The sequence below is a fragment of the Suncus etruscus genome, chromosome 12 (genome assembly GCF_024139225.1).
Source record: "Suncus etruscus isolate mSunEtr1 chromosome 12, mSunEtr1.pri.cur, whole genome shotgun sequence".
In the NCBI taxonomy this organism is placed as follows: domain Eukaryota; kingdom Metazoa; phylum Chordata; class Mammalia; order Eulipotyphla; family Soricidae; genus Suncus; species Suncus etruscus.
Window position 1 is genome coordinate 36184768 of NC_064859.1, and position 24100 is coordinate 36208867.

A 24100-nucleotide genomic window follows, 5' to 3' on the forward strand; every position below is an offset into this window, starting at 1 on the left:
CATTTAAAAGCTTAATAGCAGAAACTTTATTTTCCTACATGTGCATCAACATCAATGGCGATTACTTTTCTGATACTCTCATTTCCTAGGTTAACTTTCTAACATTGCTAATTTATTTATAACTTTGAGAAAAGTTTCTTTAACCCACAGTTGTCAGACCCTTCCAGAAAGTGTGGGGCTTGACACTTAGAGGGATAATTTAAATAAATTAGTCCTATTTCCTGCCTTCAGCAGTTTTCAGCAAAGAAGGACTTTTTTTGTGAGTATTCATGCTTGCATCAGCCTGATTTTGATGAATACCCTGCGAGTTCCCTGATAGTACCTCAGACGACTGAGAGAGATCTTAGACTGATGTCCGCAAGGGTTTTAAAGCACCCTCATTTAAAGAACACAGTTAGGTGTTCTTGAGCAAAGGAAGACCACTGTCTATACTGCACAACATTTTCGGGGATTTTAAATAGGTTTAGAAATCTTTGTGCTAAAGGAGAGATTAGAATGGTGATTTCATAGAAAAGTCTTTAACAATATGTTTGGGGCTATACAAAACATCATAAGATAATACTAGGTAGATAGAATTTATGGAGGTCATTATAGAACTGAAGATCTCAGAAAAAAAAGCTTGGCTTGCTAACTGAATTGTGGATTCTAACTGGATTATGATGGGTTCAAGTCAAGTCATTTGCAGGTTGTGTGGATATGCATGGCACTATGGCATTTTGGTAATGACTAAGAAGAAATAGAAATTGTTTTTCTCATTTCCCACAGTCCTTAGCTCTTCACTAGGGATCTTTGAAGGTTAGTCATTTCCAGTACACCTCGTGGAGTGCCACTTCTCAATGTGATTTGCTTTGTATGAAATGTCAGTTTAGAAAACAGAAAGGGGTTCGGAATGAAGAACACAACAAATTGTTTTAAATATACACTGAGATTTTCTTTTTTTTTTTTTTTTAATTTTGCATTCTAATCTGGAGTCCTGTCAGCGGGTCAGCAACATAGAAAAGGGAAAATGCTTCTTTTTGATTCACACCAATATCTTGATGAGATTTAAGTTTCCTTATAGTTGATATACTAAGTTAAATAAATTGCCATTTTTTTTCAACTCAAAATTATTACAATTCTTTAACTTGTCCCCTTTCCCTCTGTCCTAGGATCTGTGCAAAAAACAAGCTCACTAATTAAAGAAGACTAACTATGACAACATCGACTGAGAAGAACTCTTTCTGACCATAAAGAAAAACTTTATCCTAAGCTTCACCCTAGGATTTGTGCAAAAACAAAGATCTCTAATTACAGAAGACTTACTTTGACAATAGCAACTGAACAAAACTTTTCCTGGGTCCATAAAGAAAGACCATGGGATTTGACAACAAACATGCCTGGAGCCTATAATTGGTCCCATGACAGTGCTTTAAGGGAAGAGACACCCTGAATCTCTTAGGCCAAGGAAATTTTCTTTCTAATTTCCCCAACATTTATTGCACCTATGCAAAAACAAACAAAAAACTTTCCACGTCTGCCCCCCTTTTGTTATTTTATTTATATTTATAGCTTCTAGATAGCCCCCCCCACCTTTTTTCTTTACAGAACATAAATCATCTGGTTCTGCCTTACTGTTGTTCCCCATCCAGGTGAAGCTTGGTGCTTGGTTCAGTTGGGTCAGTTGACTGGCTGGCTGGAGAAGTGATGGAGCTGGTGGTAGGCGAAGAGGAACTGGACATCAAGCTGGTGGCCCCTTTTTATTATTATTGTTAGATATATCTAAGAAATAAGTTACTTGCTTTAAGACTTTCTTCAGAAAGCACTGCCTCACATTTATGTTTTCCTACTAACTGAGAAAAGGGGAAAAATAAGTGGATGGGACCCAGGAGTCAAATGGTCTCAGGAGCATAGGGTGTGAATAAAACATGGTCAACCCTAAATACCCAAAACAAAATCCAACATAGTAGAATCAGAGAATCAAACTAAATCAAATTTTACACTAAATGGACCTGTTTTGTTAGCAGTCTAGTGGGCTAAGGGTAGAGTTATGGGATGCATGCTAGGAACCATGGTGCAAGGAGGTCAACACTGGTGGTGGAAAACAACCCTAATTCACTGTTACTATGTAACTGAAATACAACTGTGAAAGACTTGTAATTCATAGTAGTCTCAATAAAAAAATCTTGCCTATTTTCACTCTACCTATGATACTGTTTTTCAGTTGTGATACCATATGTACCATATATTAAGGTATCCAGAATCATTTCTGTAATGACCTATACATGTTTATCAATATACAACTACATCGATATAGCTGTATTAGTAAGTGAGTTATTGTGCTATATGCTCAATGAGGCGATTTTACTAAGTTGGTACCATAGAAAGTGAATGATGGTGTGGGTGGAATAAGGGATAAGGTGAGAGAATAAAGAGGTAAAAAGGGAGATAGAGAAGGCTAAAGTGAGAAAGAGAGAATATAAAATGAAGTCAATATAAAAGTCAATATAAAGAAAATGGAGTGCTTCCTAGAATGTGAAAGATCTTTGACTCTTGAGAAAGTAATACAGTGCCACAAGACAATAAACAGCTCTACTCAAATGGCTACACAGTGATAAATAGCAAACATAAGAATTGTATGATAGGGGCTGGGCGGTGGTGCTAGAGGTAAGGTGCCTTCCTTGCCTGCGCTAGCCTTGGACGGACCACGGTTCGATCCCCTGGTGTCCCATATGGTCCCCCAAGCCAGGAGCGATTTCTGAGCGCATAGCCAGGAGTAACCCCTGAGCGTCACTGGGTGTGGCCCAAAAACCAAAAAAAAAAAAAAAAAAAAAAAGAATTGTATGATAGTTTTGAATGCAGTTTAAACTCCTCCAAGAGTGCCACCAAATAATCTAGTATCAAAGAAAGTAACATTTTCAAAATATTCTATAGATGGAAATAGGCTAAAATTAAAACAATAATTAATTCAACTGAAAGTATTGCTTGAACAAAAGCATCAGAATTTTTGTAGTTAATGATTCTCTCTTTCCTAATCACCTCAGTTTGACTTACCATTTTAGAATCCCAAAGACTATCCAATCCAGTTGGCAAAACAGATACCCTAAAAGGTTTATTTCTAGGGGCAAATGATACACTAAAAGGTTTATTTCTAGGGGCTGGGGTGGTGGTGCAAGCAGTAGGGCATTTGCCTTGCACTTGCTGACCTAACGGACCTAGATTTATCCTTCAGCATCTCATATGGTCCCCCAAGCCAGTAGCGATTTCTGATCTCATAGCCAGGGCCTCCGAGTTTTACCATCACTGGGTGTGGCCCCAAAACAAAACAAAACGAAAAGATATATTCCTATAAAGATCCATCTAAATTGTAAGAGCTTGCGAGGAAAACCTTCAAGAATGATATCAATGTCCCCAAAGGATAGGATCACATGGATAAACCAGACGGATCTGTGACATCAGCAATCTGTGTCATCAGAATCTGTATTTTACCAGCAATTATAAAGAACAGAAACATGCTAAATAAATAGATCTTCCCCTTCTTTGACCATCGCTCAAATATCATAAGAAAAAGGGAGTCATTTATTTAATGTAAAAAATTATGTAAATGAGTCCTTTTAAAGCTTTGAATGAACTCTATTGGTGCTTTATTTCCAGCCCTAATAAAAGATCTAACACAGTTATAGTCATTTTCTATCTCTCTTACACACACACACACACACACACACACACACACACACACACACAAACACACACACACGACTTTACTACGGACACAGAATGCCATATTTTTTTTAAGTTGAATATTTGTATATTTTATTTATAGGGATAAAATAATTTTCTCACTAGTTAGATTTAATTTTTCATTGCTTAATTTGAGCTATTTTTTATTGTTTGGAGGTCACATTGGGTGATGCTCAGGGGTTGCTCCTGGCTTAGGGGACCAGATGGGATGCCGGGGATCAAACCCAGGTATGTCCTGGGTCAGCTGTGTGAAAGGCAAATGTCCAATCACTGTGCTATTGCTACGGCCAATCTGAGTTATTTCTATCACGTGAACTTTCATGTCTGCTTATGTTCTATTAGCCTCCATTAATTTTTTATTAATGTGCCATAACATATAATAGTATTAGTGATAGCTTTAAATTTACATCATTCTGATACCATATTGACTGTCAGATTGCCCTCTGCCACTAATGTCCCATCCTTTTCACTCATTTCTCTCACCAACTCTCTGAGTAAACTCAGTTCTATAAATTTACTCTCCATATCTATTGCCTTTGGCTTTTTTTTTTTTGCTCTCCTACTATGTATTTTTATATTTCACATATGAGAAAGATGAATCTGAATCTTTTCCTTCTGACTGATTTCACCAAACATAATGCCCTCTAGTTTTGTTCATATAATAGGAAATTGCCTGAGTTGATCTTTTTGTTTGTTTATGGGCCACACCTGGTGGTGCTCAGGAGTGACTACTGGCTCTGCACTCAGAAATCACTTCTGGAAGAATAAAGGGACCATATGAGATGCTAGGATCAAACATGGGTCAGCCATATGCAAGGCAAATGTCCTACCTGCTATGCTATCACTCTGGCCCAATTCATCTTTTCTATAGCTGCATATTTTTGCATAGTATATATACCACAACATATTGATATTCATCCATAGTTGAATGCTATGCCTTGCTTCCATACCTTTTCTATTGTATTAAGTGGCAAATTGAACTTACATCATTTCAATATAGTATCTTTTGGCCCCCCTCCTTTTTTGTGTGTGATATGGACATCAAGAAGTAAATCTCTGCTTCTTTTTTTAATTATTTTTTGTGGAGACCAGACCCAGCTGCACTCAGTGTTACTCCTGGCTCTGCGCTAAGAAATCACTCTTGATTCGGGGGACCATATGGGATGCCAGGGATCAAACCCACATCTGTCTGGATCAGTTGTGTGCAAGGCTAATGCCCTATCACTGTGCTAAAACTCCACTTCCTTTTTTTTAATTAATAAATTTATTTAAACATCATGGTTACAAGGTTGTTCATCATGCACATTTTTTCACAATTGCAAAGTTGTTCATGACTAAGTTTTACTCATATAATGTACAACACCCTTCACAAATGCACATTTCCTGCCACTACTGTTCCTAGTTTCCCTCGTACCCTCCCTCTGTATGCTTCTGGGGAAAACATTTTTATCTCTCTCTCTTTTTCTCTCTGTCACTTTCTATATTAATTTTTTTCTTCTAGACACTGTGATTTACAAGTAAGTATTGCTGCTGAATGGGTATTATGCCTATCACTATCTAATTTTAGCACCCATTATGATCATTCTATCATTTTCATAGTGGTCCTTATGACACCCCCCTATTAATGGCAAGATTACCAACATGGACCACTCCTCTTGGCCCTCATCTCCATTGTGTCTGGAAACTATTAACATACCCACAAATGAGTGTCATCATTCCATGTCTATCCTTTTGACTCATTTTTGCTCAGCATAATATTGTCAATATACATCTATGTTTAAACAAATATTCATGGCTTAATTCGTCCTAACAGCTGAATAGTAGTATTCCATTGTATAGCTGTACCAGGTTTCTTTATCCAATCATTTGTTCTTGGGGACTTGGGTTATTTTCTGATTTTGGTTATTATAAATAGAGCTGCGATGAACATAAAAAGGCAGATGGCTTTTCTGCATTGTTTTTGTGATCCTAGGCTATATTTCAGGGAGCTGTATTGCTGCATCATAGAGAAGCTTAATTTCTATTTGTATTTAGGAATATCTACCATATTTTCTGGATTATAAGATGACTTTTTAACCCATGAAAAACTTCTTAATAGTCAGGGGTCATTTTATAGGCCGGTAGATGGCATGCTGAAACTTAACTCTGGCATCAGGGATGAGTGATCCACCGTCCTCTTACTGCAGCATCCTACCCAGTTGCCAGGCATCATCACTCAGTCCTCTGCTTGTCCTGATTAATCTCTCAGGTCACACAGAGGAACTGAATTACATAGCGCTGCATCTCATTCAACCACCAGGTATGCGGCAGAAAGGTGCTCAGTCTTTTTTTTTTTTCTTCAGATTTTTTTTTTGGGGTGTCACACTCGCTGACACTCAGTGGTTACTCCTGGCTATGCACTCAGAAATCACTCCTGGCTTGGGGACCATATGGGACACTTGGGGATAGAACCACGTTCTGTTCTAGGCTATGTGGGCAAGGCAGATAGATGCCTTACCACTCTGCTCCACCATTCTGGACCCTCCTCTGTTCAGCTTATATGGGACACAGAAGAGGAGCTCTATCTCCCTCTAGCTGTCCTATTAATCACTGCACTCCAGTCAGCTGCTCTTGGAGGAGCCCCTCTCCCTGCTATCAATGTAGATCACAATTTAAAGATTGCAGTCACTCACTACAAATGGAAAATGTAAAATGATTGTTGGCACTCCAAAGTCTAGCTGTATTAAACATATACTGTTAACTTTTGAGTTCTACTCTTTTTCTCTTATGTGTTTTTAATTTCTATTTGGTGTGCATTAAAAGAGAGATCTTATACAGTAAATATAGCCCAAGCCCTATATTTTAACAGGAAAAGCCGGGGGTCATCTTATACGCCCAGTCATCTTTTATGCCAAAAAATACAGTATATTGTTTTCACAAAAGGCTGGACCAATTGACATTCCCTTTCTCTACAAGAGTCTCTTTCTCTCTGCATCTGTGACAGCATGGATGCTCTTTATATGATGTGTGCAATCTCCATAGTGTTAGATGATATCTCCTTGTTGTTTTGATTTGCATCTCCCTGATAATAAATGATATAAAGAATTTTTTTCTTGTGCATTTAAGTCATTTGTATTTCTTCTAAGAGAAAATGTCTGTTCATTTCTTCAGTCTATTTTTGGATCAAATTAGATTTTTTTTTCCTGTTAAACTCTACCAGTATCTTGTGTATCATAGATATTAATCTCTTATCTGTTGAGTATAGATACAGAGTTTTTTCTATTCCTTTTAGGAGTCTTTATATCTTAGATACCATTTCCTTTGAGGTGCAGAAGCTTCTTAGTTTAATGTAGGCTGATTTGTTTCCATTTACAAGAGACAAGATGTATGTCTTTCTTGAAAATTCCTTTTGCAAAAATAAAGGGGGAGACCGGATAGATAGCATGGAGGTAAGGCGTTTGCCTTTCATGCCGGAGGTCGGTGGTTCAAATCCAAGTATCCCATATGGACCTTGTGCCTGCCAGGGGTGATTTCTGAGCATAGAGCCAGGAGTAACACCTGAGCAATGCCGAGTGTGATCCAAAAACCAAAAAAAAAAAAAAAAAAAAAAAGAAAAGAAAAGAAAAGAAAATTCCTTTTGCCTCCACTTCATGAAGTGTTATGCATACATTTCCTCTACGTTCCTTATCTATCATAGTTTTCTATCCATTGTTATTTGAATTTTGTGCATAGAATAAGAGATTTGAGTTCACTTTTTTTTTTGCATTTAGCTGACCAATCTTCCCAAAAACTCATTATTGAAGAGATGTTCCTTACTTCACTTTATATTTCTTGTATTTCTTTCCCTTTTATCAAAATTAATTTAGTATGTCTTGAGGTTAATATATATATGTATATATATATATATATATATATATACATATATATTGGTTTTTGAGTCACACTGGACATTCTAGGCTACTACTGGCTTTACTCTTAGAAATAGTTCCTGGCAGGCTCAGGGGACCAAAGGGAATGCTGGGATTCGAACCACCGTCCTTCTGCATGTGAGGTATATGCCCTACCTCTATGCTATCTCTCTGGCCTCGTCTTGTGGTTAATTAAAGAATTCTTGTCTATTTCATTGATCTGAGGGTATGTCTTCATTTCAGTAACTTGCTTTTTTAATTACTACTATTTCATACTATATTTTGAAGTGGGGGAAAGTGATTCTTCCAAGCCTCTTTTTTTCTCAAAGATTTCTTTAGCTATTCATGAAAGGTTTAAGAATGTTATGAATTTGGGGCCGGAGAGATAGCATGGAGGTAAGGCGTTTGCCTTTCATGCAGGAGGTCATCGGTTCGAATCCCGGCGCCCCATATGGTCCCCTGTGCCTGCCAGGAGCAATTTCTGAGCCTGGAGCCAGGAATAACCCCTGAGCACTGCCAGGTGTGACCCAAAAACCAAAAAAAAAAAAAAAAAAAAAGAATGTTATGAATTTCAGGAATTTTATTACATTTATTTGCAAAAAAAATTTGGTATTCCTTCTACAGATTGTATTAAATCTGTCCAGTGCTTTGTGAAGTATTGCCATTTTAATTATCTTAATTCTCCCAATCTTGAGCAGGGTATGTTTTCATTTCCTTGCGTCATCTTTTATTTCTTGAAACAGTATTTTGCAGTTTTCTTTGTATAGGTTTTTCACCTCTTTAGTTAAGTTGACTCCAAAGTACTTGATTTTCAGAGGCACAATTTTAAATGGGATTAAAAAATATCTCTTCTGTTTATTTTCATATAGAATAATCATGGATTTTTACTTATTAGTTTGTAGTCTGCCACTTTATAATATAAATATATTATTTTTAGAATGTTTATTTTTTCCTATATAATAGTTGGGATATTCTAAATGTAGTAACATGTCATCTGCAAGCAGTGAGAGCTTGATTTCTTTTTTTCCTATCTGGAAGCACTTGATATCTTTGCCTTGCCTAATTGCTATGGCAAGCACTTCCATGTAGTACAATATTTAATAGAAGTGATGAGAATGGGCATTTTTGTCTTGTTCTAGATCTTAGAGGACAGTGGTTCAAATCCCGGTATCCTATATGGTCCCCCGAGCCTGCCAGGAGCAATTTCTGAGCATAGAGCCAGTAGTAGCCCCTGAGAGCTGCCGGGTGTGACCCCCCCAAAAAAACTCAAAAAGTTTCTTAAAGAAGAAATACAGATGGTTATAATGTACATAAAAAGTGCTCTACATAATAAATTACCAGAAAAATGCAAACCAAAACAACAATGTGGTATCATATCACACCAAAGAGACACACACAACAAAAAAAGACAAGAAGACCAGTGCTTGTGCAGATTCAGGAAGAAAGGGACTCAGTCAGTCTTGATGGGAATATCAACTGGTCCAACTCTTTTGGAAAACATTATGGATATTTCTCAAAAAATAAAACTAGAAATTGAACTAATCAATACAATTACAAGGCCTGGGTACTGAAAAGAGAATAAGTGATATGTATGAATCCTCTTCAGTAACAATATTGCAAACAGCAGTGCCTAAACGGAAAATAAAAAGATGGTGGAGGGATATATTTGCCATAGAGGCAGACAGTGGGAGTGGGGAGAGAGGGTAGAGGCAAACTGGAGACATAGTTGGCAGAAAATGCGCACTCAAATGTGAAGAGATGGATATTGGATATTGTATGACAGAAACTCAAACATGAACAACTTTGTAATGGTGTATCTCATGCTGATTTATTCAATTAAAGTTTTTATCATAAACAGAGAATCAAGTCTTCGTGATAAAATGGAGGTGCCTATTCTGGAAGAACAAACTACTTCAGAAGAGGGGCTCTTACTGAATCCCAGTACTGTATCACTGGATTTTTTTACAAGATTTTTTAATTACACAACAACAAGTTTGTTGTAGTACTGCTTTAGTAATTAGTCCTTTATGTATGGGCTAATAATTTTATCTTTTGAATCCTGAAGTGAAATGATTAGGATACATAGAAAGAAACAGAGAAGAGCCTTGAAAAAGTTACTGAGTTTGTTATTCAGCATTCAATATGTTCAGCAGCTGAAGCAATTACTACCTGGAAGAACATTTTCTGGGCCAAAGGGCACAGAGAATCTTGACACAAGTAGTGCTTTGTTTTGGCTTTGATGGGGAGATATAATCAAGGGAGAGAGGAGATGTGATATTGCTGTCCTTGGTTTGAATACTGGCACCTGAAGAATTAGACATGGGTAAGGCAAATGCCTCAATGGGCTTTAGAATTGTCATCTTTATAGGCTCTAGGGAATAATTTCTTTTTACAGTGGGAAAGATGTGATTAAGAGATCATGAGAAAGGAGAAAAGAATGAAGACATCTATTTATTCTAAAAAGTTTTGTTCGAAGGGTTGGAGAGATTAGGATACTTACTTTGCTTGTGGCCAACTCCAATTCAGACCTCGGTAACATATATTTCCCACAAGTACCTTGAGCATAGGATTAGAAACAGTTGCTGAGTGGCACATTCCAGTGTTTCCCTGAAGCACCACTCCTACCTCCAAAACTATAAACTCTGGTTCAGAAAATATAAAGTTAAATATTCTTTGGAAATTGCCAGCACAGGATTTGTGAGGAAACCTGTCTTGTAAGAAAATATATACAGAAGCAAGCCAGAAAAAAGTTTTCATGAGAGACTTGCAAACCTTGAATAACACATGTCTGGAAAAATCAGTATGCTTGGAAATGTGTAGGGACCTGGTTTTACTTGCCCTGTAGTGAAAAGAATAATTTTGAACTTAAAAGAAAATGTGGGTTTTGGGATCTTCTTTTTACCTGACATTCGTTTTAATGTTAACAACCTAAACCCTTTCAAAACATGGTGTGAGGACTTCATTTTAAAATTGGTGAAACTTTTGTTCAAATGTTTAGTCCTTGGCTTGTCAGATCAGACATACAAAGTGTCTTTTAAATTCATTTAAAATGTAAGTGATGCTGTGAAATATCAGGCACAGCAGCAATTTTGGATCTGCAGTTGGTAAAATTGATAAAAAAAATAAGTATTATATACAAGTAGTAGAATTTCTTACAAAGTTCTCAAAACTTTATACATAAAATTTGAAGCCTTGCATATCATCAGTTATCCTTTAAATTAAAGCCATGGTTTTAAGAACAAATTAATCCTATTTTTTGGAGTGACTTTTTAGGGGGGGTAGGGGGGCACACCCGGTGACGCTCAGGGGTTACTCCTGGCTATGCGCTCAGAAATAGCTCCTGGCTTGGGGGTCCATATGGGACGCCAGTGGCTCGAACCACTGTCCGTTCTTGGTTAGTCGCGTACAAGGCAAGCACCCTACCACTGCGCCATCGCAATATTTTGGAGTGACTTTTTATTGTAGGAGAAATGATACTCATAACACTTCAGTTCTTTTTTGTTTGTTTTTATTTGGGGGCCACATCCAGCAGTGCTCAGGGGTTACTCCTGGCTCTCCACTCAGAAAAATGCTGCTGGTAGGCTCAGGAGATCATATGGGATACTGAGGATCAAACCCTGATAGTTCTTGGGTAGGTACTTGGTCAGTCCCAAGTCAGCCATGTGCAAGGCAAATGCCCTACCGCAATGCTCTTACTCTGGCCTGATATAGCTTCAGTTCTAGTAAATACATCTTAAAGGTGGGATTTCTTGGCAGCATAGGGTTGTTGGCTACAGTATTTTTAAATTAAACTCTCTAGAAACTTTTCTTTCACATCTCACTTCTTCCTGGTACCCTCAATGTTTGTTCCTAAAAGAGATACATATTCAATATGTTGGAAAGCTTTTGTCCCATTGGTATTCATATTTCAAATCATACAATTCAAATCGTCAGTCTCTGGCTCTTAGATTTTTGTTCTCATTAATAACTACTTAAAAGGGCAATAAGAATACACATTTGAGATTATTTCTGGCCAAGAGTTTAAAGGACTACCTAATATCTTCTTGAAAAAACTAAAGACACACAGAAATAATAATGATTTCCAAAATTCTGGAAAGCAAGTAACGGCTAGTGATCCCCAAGTGATAGAAGCAAATGAGATGAGCTCCACAACTGTCATTATGGATTATGGTACAGGTAAAGGAACCCAGGTAAATTTAATCCAATCCTTAGTTGAGATAGCAAATCAGAATATGCAAAGACGTAAGCTGGTAGGTTCCACAAGAAAAAGTAGCAAGAAATAGAGGAGAGAGTTGCATGGAAACTTTTCAGTGGGGCCTCTTGAGTATTTAACAGTGTGCAAAATCCTTTAACTGAACTACCTGAAACCTACAAAGAAGAAATTTAAGAATTACAAACACACTGGTTATTGCAAACAGAGTTTGGAGAATATATGTTCCCACTAGTAAGACTGAGAAACTTTATTATTCTTAGAGAATTGTCCATAGAAGTTTCTTGCCTCACTAGTAGAAAATAACTAGCTCTAGGCTAATCATTGCTTTGAACTTGAATATCTCAACAATAAAATTAAGGCCCTGTAAAATTCAACTTCTCACACAATTTATTTGTATCCCAGGAAAAATAAATGTATATATTTGGAAATATAAGGGACCAATAAGAAATAAATCACTAAATATGCATAGTCATATAATTACAAACTTAATGAGCAATAAAATCAGAAAATTAGGAATAGCCTAATAAAGACACAGATGATAGCATATGAAGACAAGAATATTAAAAGTTAGTCAATTGTACTATATCCTTAGAGATAAGAGGAGACAAAGAAAATTAAAAAACAGACAAAAATTAAACTCATATAGTTCCCAAATATCTGAAAAGTTAAACATGCTATTAAATAAACACAGATTATTATTAAGTAAACTAACCTGGATGGAATTAACATTAGTCACTATAGAAGAAAAGGTTAGTGAATATGAAGACAAGGAAATAGAAACCATACTATGTAAAATAAAGGATCCACAGAAATAATAAATCTGTCTTGTGTGCAGCTGGCCCAGATTCTATTCCAGTTTTGGTCCCCCAACTACCACCAGATGTTAACACAGAGAACAGAGACAGCTGTAAGTCCTAAGCACTGCTGATTGTGACTCTAAAGCATAACAAAAACAATAATAAAGATAAAGATGAAAAATCCAAAGCATCAGTAAACTGAAAGATAATTTCAAGTTGGGATTATATGAAGAAAAGAATTTATTATATTAGGATTATATAAAAAGAGAGAGGGCAGGAAAAATGTAAGAAAAACCACAGAAATGCTTTCAAATTAATGAAAAGAGAAAATGTTACTGGTGGAGTTTTAATGAACCCAAGGAGAGAATACATAAATAAAGACTCCAAAAACAGCATAATAAAAATTTTAAAAGTCAATGATAAACTATATTAAAATTAGTCAGAGAAAAATCTGCATTACATATAGAAGAACATGTATGAGAATAACAGATTTTTCATCTAAACAATGCAGAGGAAAAGTTCTTTTAGTTATAGCAACTAAAAGAAGAAAAAATTAGTTAAGTAGAATTTTATATTCAGGTAAAAGATATTAAAAATAAGTAACTGGATACCAGAGAGATAGTACAGTGGTGTACTGTGCTTGTCTAGGATGTGACTTAGATTATATTTTGGGCAGCATATATGGTCCTTCAAATACATTCCCCTGAATAACACCTAAATGTACTTGAAGGACCATAAAAAAAAATCATTGGTTGTGGCCAAGAAGAAAGGGGAGAAAGGAAAGAAAGGAAAGGAAAACAAGGAAAAGAAAGAAAGAAAGAGAAGGAAGGAAGAAAAAAGAAAGGAAGAGAAAGAAAGCAATAAGGAAACTAAGCAACAACAGTAAAAACGGGATTTATGTTTAAATATGTTGCCAAATTCTCATATAATTTCAATGTCATATACAATGATTGCCAGAATTTGGGCCTGAAGATCAGGAAGGCTGTAATTTTGATGGACAAGGTCTGAGCTTTGCCATATTACATTTGAAGCCTCAGGATACTTTGCTGTCAATCACCATACAGTAAAGATATATATATATATATATATATATATTATTTTCAGACACGAACACAGTTTACATGAAGTTTGCGTAATTTCTCCATGCCTGTATGAGTTTATTTTTTAGATACTTTATTTTTCTCCCATAGCCCAAAGCTGTACACATAGGCATATCTCAATTATTCAGTAAAGTTTCTGCATGTTGTCTCCTTGAATATTTGTGTATCTATTTGCCATGCATTGGAAAAATGTCTTCACAGTGATTGCTGCTTGGTGCTCTGAGTGGGAGAGATAGACTTTGACCACCTACAAACTTTAAGGGGAGTAGAGAAGTTGGAAAATGACAACTTGAGTGAAAAATAACATACTCTTTAATATAGGAAACATTTGGTGTCTTTTTTCTTTGAAGCGAGAGTATGTTTTATTCTGAATAGTAATATGCCATAGAATTTAACTTTTATTTATACCAATTAGCTTATGGAATATTTAGTTTATGTTATTTCACTTAAAATGGTTTATATGTTGGAAGCCTATGGCAACAATATAGCTTGCAGGGAGCCTTCTTTTCATGGTGCCTACCCAGGTTAAATTCCTGACACTATATGTGGTTTTCTGAACCGCACTATAAGTGATCCCAGGAGTAAGCTCTAAACACCACCACTTGTGGCTCCCCAAAATAAAATAAGCCCAAAATTTGTGATTTCCAAATATATATTAATTGTGCTATGTGATAACTTTCTATAACATGTAATCACAATTAATAGTAAATGTCTTTCATTGGTACTAGCTTATATTTAACTTTAGGAAATAATATGTATCTTAAAAAGCAATTTTTAAATACTATATTGCAACTAATCTTTGTGGGAGTTCCTCAAAGGACATTTTATAAAGATTTATAAGGCAAGGGTGAATCTTATAAGAAGCAAAAGATAGCAAAACAGAATACAATGATAACAGGTGTTTGTTTTTTTTTTAAAGGGACACCTCTGTAAATATGTATTTATCTTGCTGGATACAAAGCCTGCATTATTTATTTATTTATTTATTATTATTATTATTATTATTATTATTATCATTATTGTTTTAGTACTGCACTGCCAGTGCTTAGGGCTTATGTCTAGTTCTGTACTTGGATCACATCTGGTAAGCTAAGCGTTCATGTGGGGTGTGGTATATCAAATCCAAGCCAGCCAAGTTCAATGCATCCACCCTATCTGCTATACTGTCACTCCAGCCCACACTAGTCTCTATTTTTAAGTTTTGGGGCATCTCCTAAGATATTAATAATACTTATATTTGTGTAATTATAAATATTTAAAGGAACTATAGTATCCTTGTACCTTCCCTTCAGTTTTGCTATGAACTTGAAACTACTACTCTAACTGTAGTCTTAAAATTAAGTATATTTCAAAGGCTTGTTAACATCCTCCTTCAGGATATTGCTCCCAAAGCCCAAAGATTTAAAAAGTAAAATTGCCATTGATAAATTAAGGTGTTACGATGCTAATATAGCAATACATAAAAAAATAATAGCAATTCAAAAAGTTTCTACAAAAGAATATAAGTTATGTGGATCATTCATTGTATCAAAGCAAATGGTCCACTATGCAAATATTGAGTTATAAATAATCCTATAACAAAATTTTAAATTTTCAGGGCCAGAGAGATAGCACAGTGGTAGGGCATTTGCCTTTCATGCAGCCGGCACGGGACAGATCCAGGTTCTATTCCCGGATTCCATATGGTCCCTGAGCCAGCCAGGAGCGTAGAGTCAGGAGTAATCCTTGACCCGGTTTGGCCCAATAAAACAAAAGAAAAAAAATTAAAGAAAAAACAAAACCTTAAAATTTTACACAAAAGGCTGGGAAGTATTTGTTAAATCAAGTTGGAAATGTTTATAGAACATGACTTTGATGAATTTTCTTTCATAGTGGAAACATAATAACCAAGAATAAGATCACTGTTGCAGCTATGGTGACATATGAGTTGGGAAGCATGGCATGTACTAAGGTGAATAATAAAAGTAAAATATGCAATATCAAAAGTAACTAAAATTATGATTTTTATTGTTAAAATATATACTGAAATTCTCATCTGGTGAATTTCAATGCTTTATTCCCTTAATATATCTGTTATAGTCTTCACTTTAGTTATAATAAAAATCATGCTTAATGTAATTTTGCAATAAAATATTATTTCTCATCATATAAGAACATGATCTTGTATAGCTACTGAGCAGGCTTACAATATGCACACCATATCTTCCCTTTCTCACCATTTAATCTCTTCATAGTCTACAGATGTCAAGAGGTTCAGATTAAGCTTGTTAAAGATCTGCTTCACTCGAACTCACTGATGATTATTTATTTAGCAGTTTTATGTAACCCTGTCATTGATAAGCACTCTATTAATTTGCCGAGGGACAAATCAACACTAGTTATTTTTCTACCGGCTATTAGGCTCGGTGCTGCTGTTTGTTACAAACCACTTGCCAGTTAATTATAAATTATGGGTCCTCTTTGCCTATATTAATTGATATCTCCTCTGCCTTTGTAATACTAGACAAATAAATTGAAAGCAAGATTTATTAAGCAGTGTATATCTTGTGTCTCTTGATTAGTGTTCTTTACTTTTTAACATTTATACTTGTTTATACATTTTTGACACACTAAAGCATTAGAGAAATTATCATTGGGGTATTTTAAGTCCAAAAATAGAAAAAGAATTAATAGGTTTATAACAAATTTATTTTAAATGGCTCATAATTTATTGTAGTTCCTTAAATGCCTTTTGACTTTGTGTTATAGAGACAATGGTAGTTTCCCAATTATGTAAAAGCTAATATTGAATTTGTTAAAAATCCTATGAATGTAAATTCTACATAATAAACAAACATATACATATAAATTCAAATGTATATTACTTTCATTTGCAATATCCAATGTATATTTTTTCACTTTCTTTTATGCAAACTATGATCCATGATTTTTATGCATATTCATTATTTCTTTATTTCTTACATTTAAACATTTTAAGTGTACTATATAGCAATGAAACAATAAACCTTAGTTATTTTAAATTTTCAGAAGCATGCTTATTATTTAATATTTTATAAGAATATATAACTTTCTTCTTGCAAGTCATGTGAATAAAATACATGAAAAGAAATTTTATGTACATGGGAAAATATTAATATTTAATCATTTTAAATATAATTTTTATTTCACAATTTTACTGATATCAAGTGGCTATATATGTTGTGCACAATAGTTATCTTCAAACTTTTATCTTTTATTCCAAACATTTTAACAAATAATTACATATTATTATACACATGCTCATGTTTTGTATCTTTTTTTGATTTTGGGGCCACACCCAGCCACTCTCAGGGGTTACTCCTGGCTCTGCGCTCAGAAATTGTTCCTGGCAGGCTCGGGGACTCTAAAAGATGCTGCAAATCAAAACCAGGACCATCCCAGGTCGGTTGCATGCATGGCAAATGCCCTACCACTATGTATCTCTCTGATCCCCAAATAAAATTAATCACCTAAAATACTTTTGTTCTAATACACCTATCATAAGTCAAGGTGTTCTAATATTATAAAGTAATTTTTCACACTTTCAATGAGTGTACCTCACCATCATGACTACACATTAATATACTAATTTAAATGTTTTGTGTATTATTTTTGCTTGCGGAGAGGACACATGAGCAGTGCTCAGAAACCACTCTTGACAGAATTTGATAAACCACATGGGGTGTCAGGGATTGAAGCCAGGTTGACAGCATGAAAGGCAAGTGACTTACACTTGTACTATCTCTCCAGCTCCTATTAATTATTGACATGTAATCCACTAGGTGAAAGTCTTGTTGAACTCAGACTTTTTTCTTTATAATCTAAAAGAGATTGAATATCTGCAGAGTATTTGGTAGAGTAGAATATGATGGATATGCACATAACTATACAAGGTAGAGTTATAATGTAGTAGTAAATAAGAGAAAACCAAGATTGCTTCACAACAGAATTTTCTAATTTTCCACTGAAGGTTGGCCTTAAAACCCATACATTTCATTTAATTGGTCTCTAATTTTTAGGCTGTCTTGGTTTACCAAATTTTCTCTCATATAAGAAGACACAAGTGTTATTTTATTATATCTACTTAATTCAAATGCATTTATTAGTAATAAATATATTAGACCCTACTAGCTTCCAAAATTCTTTAAATATCAGTATGAATCAAGTCAGTACCTATCAACCAGGAACCACAAAAACCCCTCTCTTTACAAATTTAGTCAAGTTTTTCAATTAAGATAGGCAGAACTCTGTATTTTTCTTTCATAAACTAGTAACCATGTCAGTCAATGTATGATCATGGTTCATATGCCACCGAATATATTTGTTCTATCAAAATTTTTACTCTCAATATAACTCTTTATTTTAATTCATTTTTTTAATTATGGGTGATTTTGGTATTGTTCTTTTGTTGAAGTTTAGAGACAAGTTGAACAGGAAAGAAGACAAGTATAACTTCATTTTTGATGACCAGGAAAGTGTATGTAGTGATAAAACTGTAATAATTCTACATCTGCTACAAAATAGTCTACTGACACTCATTCATTTAACTCTCACATGTTTTTGAACCATCTATACTCTATATTAGTGCTGAAGGTAGCCTCCCTAACCTTAAATAATTAGTTCTCTATTAGCTTAGCATAGGTTAAAATAGACATGTTAGTTTTCTTCTTTAACTTGGTGGCTAATGACATATTTCTTTTTATTTTTTTTTCCTGTACACATTTTTTATACTCACCACTCATTAAAACTATTCACTAAGTTGAGACTCTATATATCCTAATATTCCTGAAAAAATCTGGCTGAACCACAGAAAAGAAACCTTCAAGTAAATTTCTGCCTTTTTTTAAAAGAATTTACTGAATATGACTATTAATTATAAAAATATAAAATTATTCATTAAAAGAAAGGACTTCTTATTACTTAGTTAACATTAATAAGTATTTAGTGTCTGGTATATATTATATGAAAAATTTGCAAAATAATATTATTATTTCTATTTTCAAGATAAGGGAACTAAGCAATAAGTTTAAATAACAATATATCACACAAAAGGTATAAATATACCAGAAAATAGACTTCACTTACTGATAAGTAAATATGTGATCCAAAAATCACTATTATGTAAAAAAAAAAAATAGTCCCCTTTGCCAATAAGAGTATAGCTGATGAAATTTTGAGATTTGTTTGTAGAATTCCCTGAAAAGGGGTTGCTTGAGAAATAATTAACTTGATAAACGAGGAAAAGACACAACTTCAGCAGAAAGCTGACTTTGAGTAGATACATTTATTTTCTTTTTCTTTCTTTTTTTTTTTTTTAAATGAGAACGGCTGGATAAAAAGGCACATAAAATAACTTGACTGAGTGGAGCTCTTGAGCTTAAGGCTGCCGCTTTGAAAATTCTTTGTCTAACAAACAGTATCAAACAGAAACCTTGAAAGGGAAACGTTTATTTTTCTCATAATATAACAAAACAAGCAAAGCAGGTCTGACCCCAGGACTTCTTCACAATTGTGAAAGTCATATTGTGGTAGGGAAGAGGAATAAAGAACAGGACTTCTACTGCTTGAATGGGCATTCGTTCATTCCCAGCAACTGATTATAACCATTAAAGGTAAATGGGTACATGAACAACATTGAGGTATCTTTGGATGGTAGAGACAAGTAAAGAAAATGTTCTGCACATTAATCAATCCCATGGTTTAATGCAGGTATTTCATGCCAGTTTTTTGTGATACAAAGCCAAATACACTGCATGACTGTTATCAATCCCATCATTTTGCAATCGTAGTCACATTGGAACAAGTCAAATAGTTATTTATTAAGATGGTGCATGGGGAAATTGCCATTGCTCAAAGAGGATAGCGTTTAGTGATGGAAACCGTTGGCCGTCAAGATTAGAAGCTTCTTCAGGGGCCGGGCGGTGGCGCTCGAGGTAAGGTGCCTGCCTTACCTGCGCTAGCCTAGGAGACGGACCGCGGTTCGATCCCCCGGCGTCCCATATGGTCCCCCAAGCCAGGAGCGACTTCTGAGCGCATAGCCAGGAGTAACCCCTGAGCGTCACCGGGTGTGGCCCAAAAACCAAAAAAAAAAAAAAAAAAAAAAAAGAAGCTTCTTCAAACAATAAGTGTTATCTACTTGCTGTATACTACTAGATCCCTTTTCCTATCTGGGTAACTGCAGTCACACAAATAAGATTCACACACAGACCAAAGCTATAGTTACTGGGTTAAGGTACTTGCCATGCATATGGTCAACTCTGGTTTGATTCCCTTAACTGTGTGATATCTTGGAGAACTGCTAAAAAAAAAAAAAAAAAAAAAAAAAAAAAAACTCCCACCTGGAGAAGCCTGGAGAAGCTTTGTGAGCTTCACTGATAAAAACACCATCTCCTAATAAAAAAAAAGATTCATTGTTAAAAAAGTACACTAGAAAAAAACACTAGTGAAAGAAAGTAGGGAGAGATAAGGAAAGCTGAGGACTTTATGTGAGTAATTTCATGTGAAGGCAGGAAGGCCGGGAGAAAATAAACAAGTAAGTGGAAGGCGTCTTAAACCAAGACTCTCCATCATTCCACTTCCAAGGAAATTTTTTCAAGAGCATCATTAATTTTTGAACCAAATTTGCCAATATCTAAATATCTTACGTATTTGCTGTATGATTCTGCGTCTATAATAATATCAGCCTTACTTATAGGTTGGAAGTATACCACAGGAATCAGACCACCAGGATTAAAGGTCTATATTGAAGCAGTTAAGTTATGATATAGATCAGTTATGTTCCTTGTAGTTGGTCAGGTATAGTCTAATCTTCAACACAAATATTATACAATATATCCTTAAAAATCACTTGTTGTTGCTTCATAAAGGCAAAAAAAAGAACAAGAGGAGAAGGAAAAGGATAAAATGAAGGAAATAAAAGAGAAAGAAGGGGAGAACATTGCACATATGGTAGCAATATAAAATTAAGACATCTTTTAGGTTATATTTATTTAAACAAATAAATTCAAAGAGATGCAAAAAGAAGAATGCCATTGCCAATTCTAAGATGATTCTTCTGATTATAAACAAGTTATGAAAGCAACTTTTAAAATCTTTTTAAATGAGGGGCCGGAGAGATAGCATGGAGGTAAGGTGTTTGCCTTTCATGCAGAAGGTCATTGGTTCGAATCCCGGCATCCCATATGGTCCCCTGAGTCTGCCAGGAGTGATTTCTGAGCATGGAGCCAGGAGTCACCCCTGAGCACTGCCAGGTGTGACCCAAAAACCAAAAAAAAAAAAAAAACTTTTTAAATGAATTCTCTTTTATTTAAAGTGAATTTTATGAAGAACAGGTCTTAGATTTCCTGAAATTTACTGTTTTTCTTTTCTTCTTTTTCTTTTATTTCAGGTGTATGGTGAAGTAGAATGTAGATTTCTTCTTATCTTACACTTATTTGAGAATATGAGGAAAATTAGTGAATTTCTTTAGCATCAATATATGCAAAACATAGAATAGAATTATATAGACTGTGGTTCTTCATATATTGAGCAGTGGCACATATATCTTAAGATTTAACAACACTAGAACCGGTGAGGTAATATAGTAGTAGTTAAAGTGTTTGTTCTTCTTGCATTTGGCCCAAGTTTGTTCCCTAACACCAGATAAGGATCCTGAACACAGGAGTAATCCCTAAATCCAGAGCCAAGAGTATGACCTGGTTTTCACAGCTGGATGTGCTCCCCAATTTAAAAGCAAAATGAGTCAACAGAACTTAAATATGTCTTAAACATATAAGTGATTGATTAGACCTTATTATTATCTTTTTTAAATAAGATTTTTTGTTTGTTTGGAGGCCACACCTAGCAGTACTCAGAAGTTACTCCTGCTCCACACTCAGGAATCACCATTAGCAGGCTTGGAGGACCATATGAGATACCAGGGATTGAACCTGGGTTGGACACATGCAAGGCAAATGCCTTACCCACTGTGTTATTGCTCTGGCCCAGTCTCCATTATTTTAAACTATTAGAATACTAGGATTTAATAGTGAAAATTAAAATAAAAGATTTTTTTTGGTGATGATATCTTGCTTTGTTGAATGCAAATTTTGAGGACATCTTTCAACCAAGCTATTCTGAGTTTGGGCCACCATTTGATCATAAATATTTAACTGAAGAAATTGTTTATTTGTGCGAGAATTTCTTTCTGTTTCTTCTTTTCTTCATGCATGTCTTTCTACTTTGGGAACAATATCAACATGTTGAAGTAATTTAACTATAGATCAAGGTGTTGTTTTGTATTTGTTTGTTTGTTTACTGTGTTTTCTTGTAACACTATACTGCAATTTTAGTATAGCATTGAAATTGTTTACCTGTGTTTTTATTTTTGAGGCTTCCAAGAGTGAAATGGGGGAAGAAGGGTATTTGGGATAATGATGGAGTGATTTTCATGATCTATCACAGGAATAATTCAGTAGCATTTTAATTATAAAAGAAACTTAACTTGGATATCTCTACTATCAAAATAGATTCAAATTCCTTTTTATGGATGAACTATTTCTTGTTCTGAAGTTCATCAGTGCACTAAAAGTTCTAAGAAAAATTATAAATTTGATGCACAAATAGAAGAGAAAGTACGAATAAAATTCAGTGGAAAATAGTTTCACAAGTAGAAGCTGTGTGAAATATAACATTTAATACATAAAAGGTGTTGGATCCCACAATACCTGTATGCAAAATGATGAATTAATTATATTTAAAGAATGTAAGAAGGAGTATATATCTAGGAGTATATATATATATATATATATATATATATATATATATATTAGTTATATTTATATCTAGGAGTATATATATCTCTAATCTCTAGAAGTATTGTTCTCTAATGTCTCTAAATTATTAAATAATTTTTAAATAAATAAAATTAATAATTCAATTCTTAAAAGTTGATGTCTAGCTCTGCTACCTTAACACTTCTTTTTTTTGGGGGGGTGGTTAAAGCCAGCACTTCAATCTAGAGGGTTTATTTATTTATTATTTACTTTACTAGTAGCTTGTAAAGGACAAAGGTCTAAAGAATATATTTCCTACAAATCTGGTGACCAATTAGTTGCTTGCCACTGACTGTCATTTCACTGTTACGAGTGCTATGTTCTTGTAGCTTGTTGATAAACACACTGTTTATTTTCCACTTTACAGTCTTTGCCAATATTCTAAGTCCCACACAGCTGCCTTTAATGCTGCTTTTCTAGATAGCTTATGACAGGGAAAAAGATAAAAGGTATGTGAGTGTCAAAATGGCAACCCTGAGCAAACTTATCCAGGGTGCAAAGTAAAGAGGGTAGTTACTTTACTACCTCACCTTTTGTTTTAATATCCTTAAATGAAATAATTGAAAGCACCAAGTCTGTGAGGTTAATGCTCTAAGACATAAGGAGTGTAGCTAAAGACTTGGTGAGGGTTATTAAGCCGTTGACTAGATGAGAATCCAACATAGTCACCACTGGTTCAGTAATTGTCTTCCATCTAGGAGTCACTTCCCCTCACCCCCTCCCACCTTTTATGATTCATCATATTTATTTTTTGTTTCCTCAAGCAACATCTTTTATTAGTTGCACACCCACTGCAGAAATTTAATTTCTGCAAGAGAACAACAAAGCAGTTGATTATTATTATTGAGAATCTGGTACAACATCGAGTGAAATAAAATCTATAAGGCATTAAAATGACAGATTAGGCAAGAGCTATATTCATTTACAAGTGTTAGAACATCATGCTAATGCCTCACAAGCACAACATAAAATGAAAATCAACTCTTTCAAGCTGCTTTACGAAGGAATGCTGTGAAGCTCCCAGGAACAGAAGCCAGAGCCTCTGTTAAAGAGGCACTGTCCTTTTGTAGCGTGCTCAATGGCTTATCCTTGACAAAACACAAATAAAAACACTCCTCTTGCATGCACAGCCAGAAGCACTCTGTGCTTATCCTTTGGTCATTCCAAACTAAACACTGCTAATTCCAGGAAGATTTAAAGCATTCATATGCACCTCATTGCTTTTTAATGGGGAGTAACCCTTCACTTATTAGGCAAGCTCCACTTTTTATATCCCACATACAAACCAAGAGAAAGTAAAAGAGTATGTCTGGAATCAGCAATTTAGGTTTATTTTTTCCATACAACAAAGCCCAGGTAATTAATATATGCTTTCATTATTCAAAGCTATGAGATGTTATTTTAGACATAACATTTATGCTTTTATATTGTGTTTTGTGGCTCAAATCAGATAAAACAAGGCAAATGACAAGATGTTAGTATCAGAATAAAACTTACAAAATCTATAGCAGTTACACTCCTAATAGAAATGGCAAAAATATAATACAAGATATTC